A 15,608-nucleotide genomic window follows, 5' to 3' on the forward strand; every position below is an offset into this window, starting at 1 on the left:
ATGATAAGTGTTATGTACTGAAGTTCTCACCCTGGGCCAGCAGGAGGATACTGTAGATAGTTTTCACTCAGGTCCACATATGCAAATAAGGAATTGAAAGTGACGTTCAGTGATTGGATAGTTACAGAAAGTTTTTTTGCAGATAAAATCGCTCAGATTCAGAAGGAGGTAGACTCCACAGTGGGAGCAGGGCCAGGGCGGGAGAGTGCTAGAGTTCTGTCTGGTCCTGTTATATGGGATCAATTCCAATCTGTTACCTCCGAGGATGTGGACAGGCTGCTTGGACGAGTGAAACCGACCACCTGTCTCCTTGATCCTTGCCCACCCTGGCTGATAAAAGCGAGCCGGGAAGGGCTGGGCGATGGGCTTTGCGGGGTGGTGAATGCTTCCCTCTGTGAGGGAGCCTTCCCAGACCTGCTGAAAGAGGCGGTCATTAAACCGCTTCTTAAAAAAACATCTTTAGACCCGGCCAATTTGGCCAACTATCGCCCAGTCTCAAATCTGCCATTCTTGGGCAAGGTGTTTGAGTGGGTGGTTGCTGAACAACTCCAAGCACGCCTGGAGGAAACGGACCATTTGGATCCCTTCCAATCGGGATTCTGGCCTCACCATGGGACTGAAACTGCCTTGGTCACTCTGGTTGATGATCTCCGGCAGGCTAGGGACAAAGGTGAGAGCTGTTTCCTAGTTCTGCTGGATCTCTCAGCGGCCTTTGACACCATCGACCATAACATCCTTCTGGACCGTCTAGAGGGGCTGGGAGCTGGGGGCACTGTCACACAGTGGTTCCGCTCCTTCCTCCTGGGCCATGTCCAGAAAGTGGTGGTGGGGGGTGAGTGTTCAGACCCCTGGGCTCTCACTTGTGGGGTGCCTCAGGGTTCTGTCCTCTCCCCCATGCTTTTTAATATCTATATGAAGCCGCTGGGAGAGATCATCAGGGGGTTTGGACTGGGTGTTCATCAGTATGCAGATGACACCCAGCTCTACCTCTCCTTTAAATCAGAACCAGTGAAGGCGGTGAAGGTCCTGTGTGAGTGCCTGGAGGCGGTTGGAGGTTGGATGGCGGCTAACAGATTGAGGTTGAATCCTGACAAGACAGAAGTACTGTTTTTGGGGGACAGGAGGCGGGCAGGTGTGGAGGATTCCCTGGTCCTGAATGGGGTAACTGTGTCCCTGAAGGACCAGGTGCGCAGCCTGGGAGTCATTTTGGACTCACAGCTGTCCATGGAGGTGCAGGTTAACTCTGTGTCCAGGGCAGCTGTCTACCAGCTCCACCTGGTACGTAGGCTAAGACCCCACCTCCCCGCGGACTGTCTCGCCAGAGTGGTGCATGCTCTGGTTATCTCACGCTTGGACTACTGCAACGCGCTCTACGTGGGGCTACCTTTGAAGGTGACCCGGAAACTGCAATTAATCCAGAATGCGGCAGCTAGACTGGTGACTGGGACATAACACCGGTTCTGAGAGATCTGCACTGGCTCCCAGTACGTTTCCGAGCACGATTCAAAGTGTTGGTGCTGACCTTTAAAGCCCTAAACGGCCTCGGTCCTGTATACCTGAAGGAGCGTCTCCACCCCCATCGTTCAGCCCGGACACTGAGATCCAGCGCCGAGGGCCTTCTGGCGGTTCCCTCATTGCGAGAAGTGAGGCTACAGGGAACCAGACAGAGGGCCTTCTTGGTAATGGCGCCCGCCCTGTGGAACGCCCTCCCATCAGATGTCAAAGAGATAAAGAATTACCTGACATTCAGAAGACATCTTAAGGCAGCCCTGTTCAGGGAAGTTTTTAATATGTAATGCTGTACTGTTTTTAACACTGATTGGGAGCTGCCCAGAGTGGCTGGGGAAACTCAGCCAGATGGGCGGGGTATAAATAATAAATTATTATTATTATTATTATTATTATTATTATTATTATTATTATTATTATTATTATTGTCACTGTTGCTTTGTAGTTGAGCTCTATATAAGCAGGTTGGCTGAACCCTTCAGCCCAGTTCTGTTCTGGGCTTGTGAATAAACAAGAGCTGTTTGAAGAATCACTGTGTTGTCTGATATGTTCACCCACAACTTAACTATAAGCTTTTTGCTTTCTTGCCAGTCCTTGGCCTGACTTGTTTGTATAGCCAGATAGCTTAATAAGCATCGCCTGAATGCATTTCCTCAACAGCAAAAACACTCTCCAGATCTCTGCTATGGGCTTTGCACCTGGTTTATTGACTTGCTTTGTGGTTCTTTATTTTCAAGATGCAAATCCTGTAAATCCATGGCAGTCCACAGCCTTGTTCTAGGTCAGCTCCCCATCAGCCAGTGGCAAGATAAAAGGGTGCAGTCTTAGCTCCAATGCACCGTTTTGCTAATATTGCACAGGTAATATTCAAAAGTGACAAGAAGGTTGATCAAATATCTCCAGTTTAAAAAAGAACAACAAAATCACACTGTCAGCACTGCAAAATTCAACGTAAAGTAGCTTTGTAGTATTGCTTCTTCTTTTGTTAAGTCAATGGTAGTGACTTTGTTGGGCCTATTCTGAATTCCCACACTGCCTCTCCTCCCTCCCAGCAGTTGCAATGGAAGATTGTTTCTTCATCATACAGTTTTGGAATAATAATTTTTTTGCCCCTCCATAATCAGATATGAAGCTCACTTAAACTTTTTCTTTTATTGCAAGAAAAATAGCCTTCTGTTAGCTCCACTGTAATTCCTCTTTGCCTCTTTGTTTCATGATTCCTTTCAGCAGTCTTTATGTGCTTTGCCGCTTCTGCTGCATCCCCACCACATCCAAGCCACAGTCAAGCTAGTTTACCAGTGAGGACTCTTTCACTGATTATGTTTTCAAAAGATACAAGATTATTTAACTAATAGGCTGCCTCTCACTGGAAAAGGTAACTGATAGAGTCACACATAGGAAAATGATAGACCTGAGAGACTCACTAAAAAGTTATGCAGCTATGTTTGATATTCCACTAGTTCTGATTAAATCATATATGCCATCATCCCTCGCCCAGGTACTTCAACTACACTTGGAAATGCCCATTTGTGTTCCATATTCAGATAGACATTGATTGCACCAATGCATACATTTTTAATCAGACAGTTTCTGTATCAGATATGAAAATCTACATTCTCAGAGGCTATTCTGTTCTTTGGGTAATATGCTGGGGCTTGTCAAGCATCTATCAACAATGCCATTATGTACAAAACCATAGTCAGTGTGACTTTGGGTTTTAAAACCCACCTCTCCAGTACCCATTGAAATCAATCAGTGGAATAAATAGAACTCAAAAGTACTGTAACTGAATCATGCCCAAAGCTTTCTCTCCAAATTTTTTAGAAGCAATAAAATATGCAAAAAATATACAAGGGTTTACACCCCCCCCCATTTTTAAAGCAACGAAGCCCAACTTCTGTCTAATGGAGTAGTTTACAATATGTTGAACTTCAGGAGTTGATAAGCTAAGTGAATCCTCACACTCTGGTCTACCATCTAACAGTGGGTGGTATCTGACGTATACTAAAAAAAAAACAGCCAATAACTAGATGCCTGTCCCAATGAAATAAACTAATGGCACAATCCTAACAATGTCTCCTCAGACGTCAGTCTCTTGAATCATTTGCTTACTCCCAGGTATGTTAAATTAGGATTGCAGCCATAATTTGCCAGGGCTCAAAGAGGTACTTCTCGCCCTGTGATTTAATTTTTTAAAAAACCACACATTTCCATCACAAAAATTGCTTTAAATTCTCTTTAGTTTCAGAAGTTGCCTACGAAGTTGTCTGCAATGCACAAGTCCAAAATTCCTTTGGGTGTATGGAGCCAAGATTAGAATCTGAGTCAGCTTAATTTCAATTTTTCTAGTTAAGAGGTCTGTGGACAGGGCTGCAAATCATGGTATTATAGAGATTTAAATATTTCTGGAACCCAAAATGGTGAAGTGCCTCGACACGATAGATTTTAATTCAATTGTTAGCATTAATGATTTTTTAAATATCTTCATTTAAAGCAGAATGATGCATTTTCCCTTCTCCAGCTGCTTCATGGGAAAATGCCCTTCACATTTGAGACTTTGTCAGCTGTTTATAGGTGAAGGCTAGCTCAATATGGAGACTTCAGATAAAATAGAATTTTAAAAAGTTCAGAATCTATGCTTAGTGTTCAATTTCTATTCTGTCCAGAGCAGCTTTAAAATTGAAGAAAAGTGAGTAATAGATTTGAGAGTCATCAGAAATATAAATTATAGCCAGACATTTCCTATCAGCTCTCCATGTAGTTAATGATAAACAGTCAATGGGATGTATGCACCTCTAGCATTTTTATAATGAATCTATTGCTTCCATGACAGCTTCCTGTCAAACATTATGCTTAGGAATTTATAACTCTTGATACCATATTAATAGATGGTGCAGATACGTTACCATCTTCTGCTTCAAAAGTAAGGTTTATCAAATTCATTTAACCCATCCTCTCCAAACCTGACTTACTACGGAAGTCAAATAATACAGCTTTTCTTATGCTACTTTTAAAAGACATGGGATGACTCACAAACGAGTCCCTTTGTGTAATATATGTGCAAAAGCCTTGTATGAATGAGCAGTATATTAAGTTCTCTACAACAAATCTATGAACTGGAGGAGTGTGATGGCCTGGGAATCTGATTCAGAGGCTGAACCGGAGGAATCCCAGCCTGCACAGGAGTCCCCGCCTCCAGGGCCGGCTGAGCTGGGGCAGGGGCTTGGATCTGAAAAGCCCTCACCTGTGCTGGATCCTCAGGAGCAGACACCAGCTGAATCCGCTCTGGCTCCGGAGATGATCGAGGACCCATTGCCTGCAGGTGCTCCTCTCCCAGCCCTGTCAGGGGAAGGTGAGGTTGCCTCTGGGTCCTGTAACCCTCCAGCCTCTCCTGAGCTGCAGAGGCTCAGGGCAGAGAGGCGGAGGGAACTAAGTTCTCTCAGGAGGAGTGCTCGCCTTAAGGCCAGGGGAGGTGAGTCACCTGTGGACCAGGACCGCCCTAGGCCTCAGAGGAGATAAAGGCAGGTCAGCCCAGTCCCAGGTTGCGAGAGCAACATCGTTGGTTACCTGTTCCTGCCGGCACCCTGTCCTGCTTTCTGCCAGAGTTCCTGACCATGCCCGATTCCCTACCTTCAGGGACCCCGCTTCAGCCCTGGACCACACTGCATGGTAACCCCCCGGGACCAGCACAAGGAGTCCAGGAAGTATTTGGCAGTTAAGATGGGTCAGAATTGTAAATATGAGGCCTATTCCCCCAGATACAATTAGCATTGGACTCATATCCTACCAGAATACAGACATGGCCACAATTAGAGCTATTTGGGCCCTTATTTACTAAGGGGTGCAGAAGGAGAATAATACTACTGTGGGCTGCTAGGAAGGTCTCTCAAAGTTGTCATGAACATCTGCAGGAGCATTCAGAGCTATAGGAGCAATGGGAAATGACAAGCAAGTGAGCCTCATTTCCTCATACCTACTCACTTTCTTGCCTAGTGATAAACCTTGCCAGACACACCTGAAATGTGTGGTGTTGTCTCAGTTGTACAAACGGATTTAAAGACTCAGGGCTCTGATTTGCCATCCCAGGCAACAACCCTCTCTGTACTGCTTCAACCCTCCAACTTTACTCTTTCTTTCAAAGGTGTCTTTCTATAACCATACTAGACAAAATAATATTTTTACATTCATAGAAACATTCAGGACTGAAACAGGATGCTGAAGCTTGCATGTTTTCTTTACTTTGAGAAAGCTGCAGTGCACCACAGTGACTTTGTATGCGAAGCACACACACACAAGAGATGTGCTCTGGCTTTCAGCCACAGGCCTTCCCCAAAACAGGATTGCAAAATTCCAACCACTAGGGCAGGGATGTCATGATCTACTGGTAGATCCTCAGCTGATCCTGGTAGATCGTTGGATCCTTATCATGTACAAAATGTTACGGGGGCAAAGCTTAAAAACTGTGCAATCCTCCTCCTAAAAAGCTCAACAACTCTGGGCAATCCACCCACCCCACACACGCTCCTCCTCCCTCCAATAACAATGAGTAAATCACCGCCAGTTTTTTTTTATACTGGGAGTAGATTTCAGTCTCTTGGGAGTTGGACATGCCTGCACTAGGGCATCAAGCTACTTAAGGTCTATTTCTGCCCCAGTTGGGAGGGTGGCTCACAAAAGCTTTTACCTATGAAATATTGTCTACTTAGCAAACTAAATGTCTGAGAAGGGTGTTCTCTGGTTTAACAAAAGGCGAGCAGGGGCTTTGAAGTTGCTCAGTAATAGCTATTAGCTGGGCTAAATCTACACATATATAAAAAATGTTGTGGAAATGCTTTTAAAATGTTTTTTTTTTTAAAATATATGGAATTTGCCATTAGCTCACCAGCACCATTTGTATAATGCATTTAAAACACACTTAAAACATTGTATTTGCACCTGTATAGCTGAGTCCCTGGACAGAAAACTGCTAAATAGGACAGTCTTATTTGCATGGTGAAATGCCCTGTGTTCTTATTTAAATTATAGTTTTTGTTTCTAAATTTATGTATAAATTATCCTTACCTATTGAGATCAAGCTGCTGCCTTCACTGTCATCTTTTCAGTATCTGCTGAAATATTCTAAACAACGTTGTTGTTTAGAAAGTTGAAGTAATTCTAATCTGTTTTAGTATTTTAACTTTGGTATGTTTTGATGTATGGCTGTGAATTTTTCTTGATTTTCTTGTTTTTTATTTTTGTTGAAGGTTTTTACAGTCAAAACACTTTATGAAATAAGTAAACAAGTTAGCATATATAAATCCTTTGCTCTCCATTTTGGTGGTGGGTTTTCTTCCTTGGAGAAGTCTATGGTCACCCAGCTTTGCCTTCTGTCCAACATCTCATTTTCTATATTGATAGGATTTGTTTTGTTTGGAGAACATTTTATCAGTAAGCCCTATCCCTGCAGTCTTACATCCCACACACACACACAGGTCTACCACCCCTGTAAACCTCAGTAGGCCTAAATCTTCTGAAGTGAGTAAAGCCCTCTTTCAGCATTTCACAGGCTAATCACATGCACTGATATATCAAAAGCACCAGAACAGCTTCAGCATAAATCTTTGCCAAAATATCAACAACCCTGTTACACCTAGTTTTGCATGTAATATTGGAATACAGACTACTGACATCTCCAGGCAGGACTCAGAAAGACACCTGCCAGTGACCCTTGAAACATCCACTCAGTTGGGACTCTGGGTGGGTGGCTGTTGCTGCTGTGGTGGGTTCAGGGAGGCTGCCAACTTCCAGGCATGAGCGGGGAGGGCTGGCACTGCCCAACTCTGGCTGTGTTAGAAGAAGAAGAAGAGAAGAGTTTGGATTTGATATCCCACCTTTCACTCCCCTTCAGGAGTCTCAAAGCGGCTCACATTCTCCTTTTTCCTTCCTCCCCCACAACAAACACTCTGTGAGGTGAGTGGGGCTGAGAGACTTCAATGAAGTGTGACGGGCCCAAGGTCACCCAGCAGCTGCATGTGGAGGAGTGGAGACGCGAACCTGGTTCCCCAGATTACGAGACTACCGCTCTTAACCACTACACCACACTAGACCCTCAGGCTGGGGCTTGGGGCAGCGAGCAGCCCACCTCCAGCCTATTTAAGGGGGAGGCCGGGTGCAGGCCACCCTCTTGGCCGATTGTTGCAGGATTTTCCATCCACCCAGTCTTTAGGGGCCCACCCAGAGGAGGAAAGTGGGCACATTGCCATGGACCTTGATATGGTTAATTCAGTTGCTGTATTTTGGGGCCAGGGAGGAATTTCTTCCTGCAAGCAAATTGGCCGGCTTGTAGGTTTTCGCCTACCTCTTAGCAACTGTCACAACTTTGGTGGATTAGTCAATGGGCTGCATAGTACATGTTAGAGGGGACTAGGAGGGGGGACTCTATCCAGGAGTCCACTGGTGGACCTTTCCCAATGGTTGTCTGTGTGGGGTTGTGGCATCCAATCCACGTTTGAGTTGACTCCCCAGCACTGGTTTGAAGCCACCAGGTTCCTATCAGGTAGCAGGCAAGGTGCCTGATGCAGGATATGCTCCCAATGCCTTAGCCAAACCTACTCTTTCCTTTAATCAATAAAGTTGTGGCCTAATTTCCAGTTTCTTGTGTCATTCCTGCAGCCTTTCTTTCACCTGTCATGGCCACTATGTGTCTGTGCTGGCAATCTACTACCAATCAGAACCAAGAGTAGTGAGCTAGATGGACCAATAATTTGCCTTGATCAGTCTCCTCACATCCTCCTTCCATTATCATCTCCATCCATTTGCACAGAGATTGCTTTCTGAGGCCATCCTCAAATATCAACTTTTTTTTAAAAAAAATCATTTTTATTAACTTTCCCATTTTAACAATCCAATCAAATCACATTGAATGTTCCAAATTATACAAATACATATCAAATGGTCCAAATATTCTGCCTAAATTATATATTTTTTTGTTGGGACTTCCCATGTTTCAGGTTCGGGGGGACTCTTATCATCTCATATCTCTGCTGCCTTTAATAGTCTTTCCAATAGTTCCTTTAACCTGTTGTTAACCTTCCTTCTTTCATGGCCTCTGAGTTGTTTCCACAAGCAAGTTGAAATAAGCAATGATGTGTTTCTGTGTATGACTATTCGATGTGGTTGCAGTGTCTCCTCACACGCTGGTGTTTATGCCAAATCAATCCAAAAGTCATTTCGCTGCTGACAGACACCATCTTCTCTCAGTTCCAATGAAATCAAATCTAGGCGTTTGCTCATTAATTTTCCCAGAGTGGTTGCATCAAACATTAGCCTTTCCAGGGGAGATTTACCAAATCAGACTTGAAATACAGATATAATGGCATATTAAGTGCTCACCTCCTCCTATAACTATTTATAACTCTGCAGCTCGGTCTTATTCCATAATGGCAGATTTCCAATCAAAAATTGAGTCACTTTCTAAGAACCCATCCAAAATTTTTTGAAGTCTCTCCAGAGGCTAACGAGATCCTGCTTCTTTCTTTGCTGCTTCTTTGGAGGGTCTTTTATCTTCTTCCAGGCAATTCAAAAAACAGAAGCTTTAATTATATAATATTGTTATTTCCACACAGTTCATATTGTCCAATCTCGCTTGCTGTAAATAATGTAAATGGTTCTTCTGGGGGGGGGGGGGTTGCCAAGTATTATAATAAATCAAAGTACAATAGTAAAAAAGGCTTTACCCCCTCCTTTTCCGTTCCGTTCCAGCATACCAACTTAGATGTTATCCTCCACCACTCCGTCTCTTTTGGCACCTCAGTGGCTGGCTTAATTGGCAGATTAATTTCCCCCTCCTCACTCGAAGCATGTCCACAACTTAAATCCAATTTTTCATCTTAAGTAATGGAACTTGGTGCTCTCGCAGGGACCAGTGTCCAGGAGATCCGAACTCCCTCGGGGGATTTTCATCCAGTGCTCCCACCCCATCCTTCTTTACAAACTTGGGGTTGGTTTATTAAGCATCTGCGGATGAGACTGCATCTTCCCTTACCCCGGGAAGAATTTGGGAGGCTGATTACTCCCATCTCAGCCTCTAATTACCCGGTGGGAGCTGGAGCGATGGTATTGTCAGCCATCTTCCGTGGCACCTCAATCGGAAGTTCCAAGTCCTCAAATATCAACTTGATGAGCTTTAACATTACGCCAAATCCCATGTAAACCAGGGTGACATATCTCCTCTTTTCCCAGGAAACATCCTCTTTTTCATGGGTATAAAATGAGAGTCGTCATAGCAAACCATAGTTAAAAGTAGAAGTCAGAAAATGTGTCCTCTTTTTATGCTCTTCAAAATATGGCAGACCTAAATTCCCCTTAATATCTTGAGCCTTAAGTTAAAGGGGAGAATGGGTGATACTTTAAAAGTTGTATTTATTTGTCACAATTATGTTGTACAAAAAGAGGGGAGAAATAGATATTATCATCAAATGTAAAAGTCACAGAGTAAACATGTCACTTGTCATCTAAAGGCCAGTGGAAGTGATGGTATTGCAGCTGAACTATTTAAAATTTGAAAAGATGATGCTGTTAAGGTGCTACACTCAATATGCCAGCAAGTTTGGAAAACTCAGCAGTGGCCAGAGGATTGGAGAAGATCAGTCTACATCCCAATCCCAAAGAAGGGCAGTGCCAAAGAATGCTCCAACTACTGCACAATTGCGCTCATTTCACACGCTAGCAAGGTTAGGCTTAAAATTCTACAAGGAAGGCTTGAGCAGTATGTGGACCGAGAACTCCCAGAAGTGCAAGCTGGATTTAGAAGAGGCAGAGGAACCAGAGACCAAATTGCAAATATGCGCTGGATTATGGAGAAAGCTAGAGAGTTCCAGAAAGACATCTACTTCTGCTTCATTCACTATGCAAAAGCCTTTGACTGTATCGACCACAGCAAACAATGGGAAGTTCTTAAAGAAATGGGAGTGCCTGATCACCTCATCTGTCTCCTGAGAAATCTCTATGTGGGACAAGAATCATAGAATAGAATCATAGAATCATAGAGTTGGAAGAGACCACAAGGGCCATCGAGTCCAACCCCCTGCCAAGCAGGAAACACCATCATTTTTTTTTATAATATTTTTTATTGAGTTTATGAAGTACAGAAAAAAGAATAGAAAGCAGATTATAAGAATAAAATAGAAAGGTTACAAATTTTCGTGTTCTTTTTTCCAAGTCTACTGGACTTCCCCGCATCCTCCCAACCCTGCATTCTCTGTAATACAGAACATCAGCAATTTGTTAACTTGTTTCAATACTTATTGTATCCTTCATTTTATCATGTTACCTAATTTCAAATGTGTTATAACCCAAATCATGTACATTTTCATTTAAACACAATAAAGTTGTTTCATTATTCTACCTCTGACTTCTTGTGCCTTAATTTCCATTTCTTTAGTTTATCATTGCTGAAGCTAGAATTTCCTAAAAGGTGCATTTTTAAACATTCATACAGCTTATAATGTTTTTTTCAAATAGTCCTTAAATTTTTTCCAGTCCTCCTCAATTGTTTCTTCTCCCAAGTCTCGGATTCTGCCAGTCATTTCGGCCAGTTCCATATAGTCCATCAACTGCGTGTGCCATTCCTTCAGTGTGGGTAAATCTTGTGTCTTCCAATGCTTTGCAATCAGGATCCTTGCTGCTGTAGTGGCGTACATAAAAAAAGTTCTATCTTTCTTAAGCACTCTCTGGTCCACCATGCCCAGGAGAAAGGCCTCCGGTTTCTTAGGTAAGGTAAATCTAAGTACCTTTTTTAGTTCATTATGAATCATCTCCCAAAAGGCCTTCACTTTCGGGCAGGTCCACCAGAGGTGAAAGAATGTCCCTTCCGCCTCTTTACATTTCCAACATTTATTATCAGACAGGTGATATATCTTAGCAAGCTTGACTGGGGTCATGTACCACCGGTATATCATTTTCATAATGTTTTCCTTCAAGGCACTACATGCCGTAAATTTCATTCCGGTGTTCCATAACCTTTCCCAGTCTTCAAACATAATGTTATGCCCCAAATCCTGCGCCCATTTTATCATGGCGGATTTGACTGTCTCATCCTGAGTATTCCATTTAAGCAGCAAGTTATACATTCTCGAAAGTAGTTTATTTTTTGGCTCTAACAGTTCTGTCTCTAGTTTCGATTTTTCCACCTGGAATCCAACCTTCTTATCCACTTTAAAAACCTCTTGAATTTGTGCATAGTGCAACCAATCTCGCACCTTGTTTTTTAGCTTTTCCAAGCTCTGCAACCTCCAATTGTCTCCATTTTTTTCAATTATTTCCCCATATTTAGGCCAATTGGCCTCCATGTTAAGTCTCTTACGTGCCTTGGCCTCCACCGGTGAGAGCCACCTCGGAGTCTTACTCTCCAATAAGTCTTTATATTTTGTCCAGACCATCAAAATTGCTCTTCTGACAATGTGGTTTTTAAACAATTTGTGCACTTTAACCTTGTCATACCACAAATACGCATGCCACCCAAAAGCATTGTCAAACCCTTCCAGATCTAGGACATCAGTGTTTTCCAGTAAAATCCAGTCTTTCAACCAGCAGAAGGCTGCAGATTCATAATATAACCTCAAGTCTGGCAGGGCAAATCCCCCTCTTTCTTTCGCATCAGTTAATATTTTAAACTTTATTCGGGGCTTTTTGCCCTGCCAAACAAACTTGGAAATATCCTTCTGCCACTTTCCAAAACATTCCACCTTGTCCACGATCTGTAGGGCCTGAAACAAAAATAACATTTTCGGCAATACATTCATCTTTATAGCTGCTATTCGGCCCAACAAGGAAAGTTTCAATCTTGACCATGTTTCCAAATCTCTTTTGATTTCTGACCAACATTTCTCGTAGTTATCCTTAAACAAATTCAAATTTTTGGAGGTCAGATACACCCCTAGGTATTTTACTTTTTTAACCACATTTAGTTCTGTTTCTTTCAGGAACTCATCTGTTTCTGTAGTTGTCAAATTTTTTGCTAGAACCTTAGTTTTTTGCTTGTTCAGTTTAAATCCCACCACCCGACCAAAGTCAGAAATTAATTCTAACACTCTTTTCATACTAGAGACTGGCTCCTGTAGTGTTAATACCAGGTCATCTGCAAATGCTTTCAATTTATATTGTTTCACTCCGACCTCAATTCCCTGTACCAACCGGTCCTTTCTAATCATGTTCAATAGTACCTCCAGGACTGAAATAAACAATAGGGGGGATAGAGGGCACCCCTGCCGTGTCCCTTTTTCAATTTTAAACTCCTCTGTCACCACATTGTTTACTATCAATTTAGCTTTTTGTTCTGAATATATTGCTTCTATTCCATTTTCAAACCCCCGCCCCACTCCCATCCCTTCCAAGTTTCTCTTCATAAACATCCAAGAGATATTGTCGAAGGCTTTTGTCAGGGAACTGCCATCGGAGGGACAGGTGGTGGACAGGCTCCAGGAGAATAGGAGAGAATCTGCAGCAGAGGAAGGAACCAGCAGGGGGAGTGCAGGAGTCACAGCGGAGGGGAGGCTCTGGGATACTTCTAGTGAGAATAGCGAAGAGGTAACAAGACCCCCGTTAGGAACTCCCACCCTTCGCCGGAAACTGTCACGCAGAGAGTCACGAAGGCGCATGTCCGTCAAACAGCTTTTATGTTGGCGTAAATTCCGTAGACGCCCACTGTCAGATTCTACCAGCGACTGACGGAGTCATGCTTTGGGGGCTCCGTTAGTGCCTCGGTTTGGATGACCAGCCAAACCCCAGAGGGATCAAGCTTTTACGCACAAGCAGCTCACTATCCCATCACAGCAATCTGACAGACTTTGAAAGCAGCTTGTGCAAGCAGAGGGCATCATGAGCGAACCAGCCGGAACCGGAGGAGCAGGAGCTGGAGCTGGAGCAGGTCCAAGCCTGGAAGAAAGGTACAGGGCGTTGGAGGTCCAGCTGGCGCTGCAAACGGCGAGGCTCGAGGAGAGGAGGGCTCAAGATGCGGATAAAGGGAAAACCACCCCACTTGCCAGACGGGTGCCTGGATTGGTGCAGAAATTTGGGGGGGATCCCAGGAACTATCAAGCCTTTAGGACAGAGATGCAATATGCTCTCAATCTACTGTTTGATGACTTCCCCGATGAGAACTCTAGAGTGGCGTACGTGATTGGCCATCTAGAGGGAGGGGCGAAGGACTGGGTTCGGCCCCTGATGGCAGCCAATAATGAAATCTTAAAGGACACAATGAAGTTTTTTCGCGCCATGGACTTGATGTTTTCCAGCGAGATCGAGCAGGGGGTGGTGCGCAGACAGTTAATGGCGTGTAAACAGGGGAGCCGATCTGTACGTGAGTACTGGACTGAGTTCACCATGCTGATTCATAGACTAGGGTGGGACCTTGCTAGTGAACCTATTCAAATGCTGTTTGAAGAAGGTCTCTCTCCGGCAGTGAAAGATGAACTTTCCCGCGCGCCTAGGGCGGAGTCTATGGATCAGCTGACTAAATCAGCGCTGTCCATAGGAGCACGCCAGGAGGCTAGAGCTATGGAAAAGCGGGAAGGAAAGGGGGAACGTTGGAAGGACTTCCGCATTCCAGAGATTCCGGAGCAGCCTTTCCCGCCAGCAGAGCCGATGGAACTTGGAACAGCGCGCGCGCGCGCAGTTTCAAACACCAGTGAAGGGCGGAAGAAGGAGGGAAAGAGCGGCAAGAGATGCTATCTCTGCCAACAGCCAGGTCACTTTGCCAGAGTCTGTCCGCAAAGGAAGGAATGGCAAGGGATGGCGGGAACTGTTGGGGGGAAGGAGGAAGAAGAAATCACGGAGCAAGTAAAAGCCAACGCCTGGTTGCCAACATCAGGGCACAGCAGCCAGGCCAGGGAGTAGTGAATGTGCCCACGCCGGAACCTCCAAGACCAGCGCTTGTGATAGAGGTGTTGCTGGAACTGGCAAACGGACACCCACTGAAGATAAAAGCGCTATTGGATTCAGGTAGCTCATGTAATTTCATGAGTAAGGAGTTTGCAGCTGAACACCAGATACAGACTATCCCATTAAGTAAGCCTTTGCAGGTTACCACGATTGATGGGAGGGAGCTGTTGGGAGGAGAAGTGAGCCAACAGACTGTACCAATGATAATGAGGGTGGCAAGACACACAGAACTGATAGCGTTTAACGTAGCCACCTTGGGAGGAGCTCCTATTATCTTGGGTATGAGCTGGCTGGCGCTACACGATCCGCTAGTAGGCTGGCATCAGAGAGTGGTTTCCTTTGGATCAGCACATTGCCTAGAACACTGCAAGGAGGGAGAGGCTCAGGCAGGGGCCAGGGCCACTCTAGCAGGGATGGAAGTGATGGACAAGGGGAAGGTGCCACCACAATACGCTGACTTGATTGACGTCTTTAGCGAAAAGGAAGCAGATAAACTGCCCCCGCACAGACCCTTTGACTGTCAAATTACCTTACTCCCAGGAGCACAATTGCCAGTGGGCAAGCTGTATGCAGTGTCAGACAGTGAGATGCAGGAGTTAAGGGAGTTCATTGACAAGAACCTCAAGCGAGGTTTCATCAGAGAGTCACGAGCGGTGGGGGGCAGCCCAGTGTTCTTTGTGGACAAAAAAAACACGGGCAAGCCCAGGCTTGTATGTGATTTCAGGGCCCTAAATGCAGTGTCAGAACCAGTGACTTTCCCTATGCCTAGAATTGATGACATTCTAACATGGGTGAGAAAAGGGAAAATTTTTACCAAGCTGGACCTTAGGGGGGCATATAACTTGATACGTGTGAGAAAGGGGGATGAGTGGAAGACCACTATGTTCACCCCCTTGGGGGCTTTTGAGTACCGGGTTATGCCTTTCGGATTACAAGCGGGCTCCGCCTGCTTTCAATCATTCATGAATCACGTCCTGGGGCCACTGCTCTACAAGAACTGCATAGCGTTCTTAGATGACGTCCTGGTGTACTCAGAGAATGAGGAGCAGCATGTGCGAGATGTAAGAGAGGTACTGAGCAAGCTGCGAGAAAACCGGCTGTGGGTGAAACTGGAGAAGTGTCAGTTTCATACCAGGGAGGTGGAATTCCTGGGGTACCGGTTGTCTGACAAGGGATTGGCC

This window comes from Podarcis gaigeae, assembly GCF_964106915.1.
Source record: "Podarcis gaigeae genome assembly, chromosome: 4".
Taxonomy (NCBI): Eukaryota; Metazoa; Chordata; class Lepidosauria; order Squamata; family Lacertidae; genus Podarcis; species Podarcis gaigeae.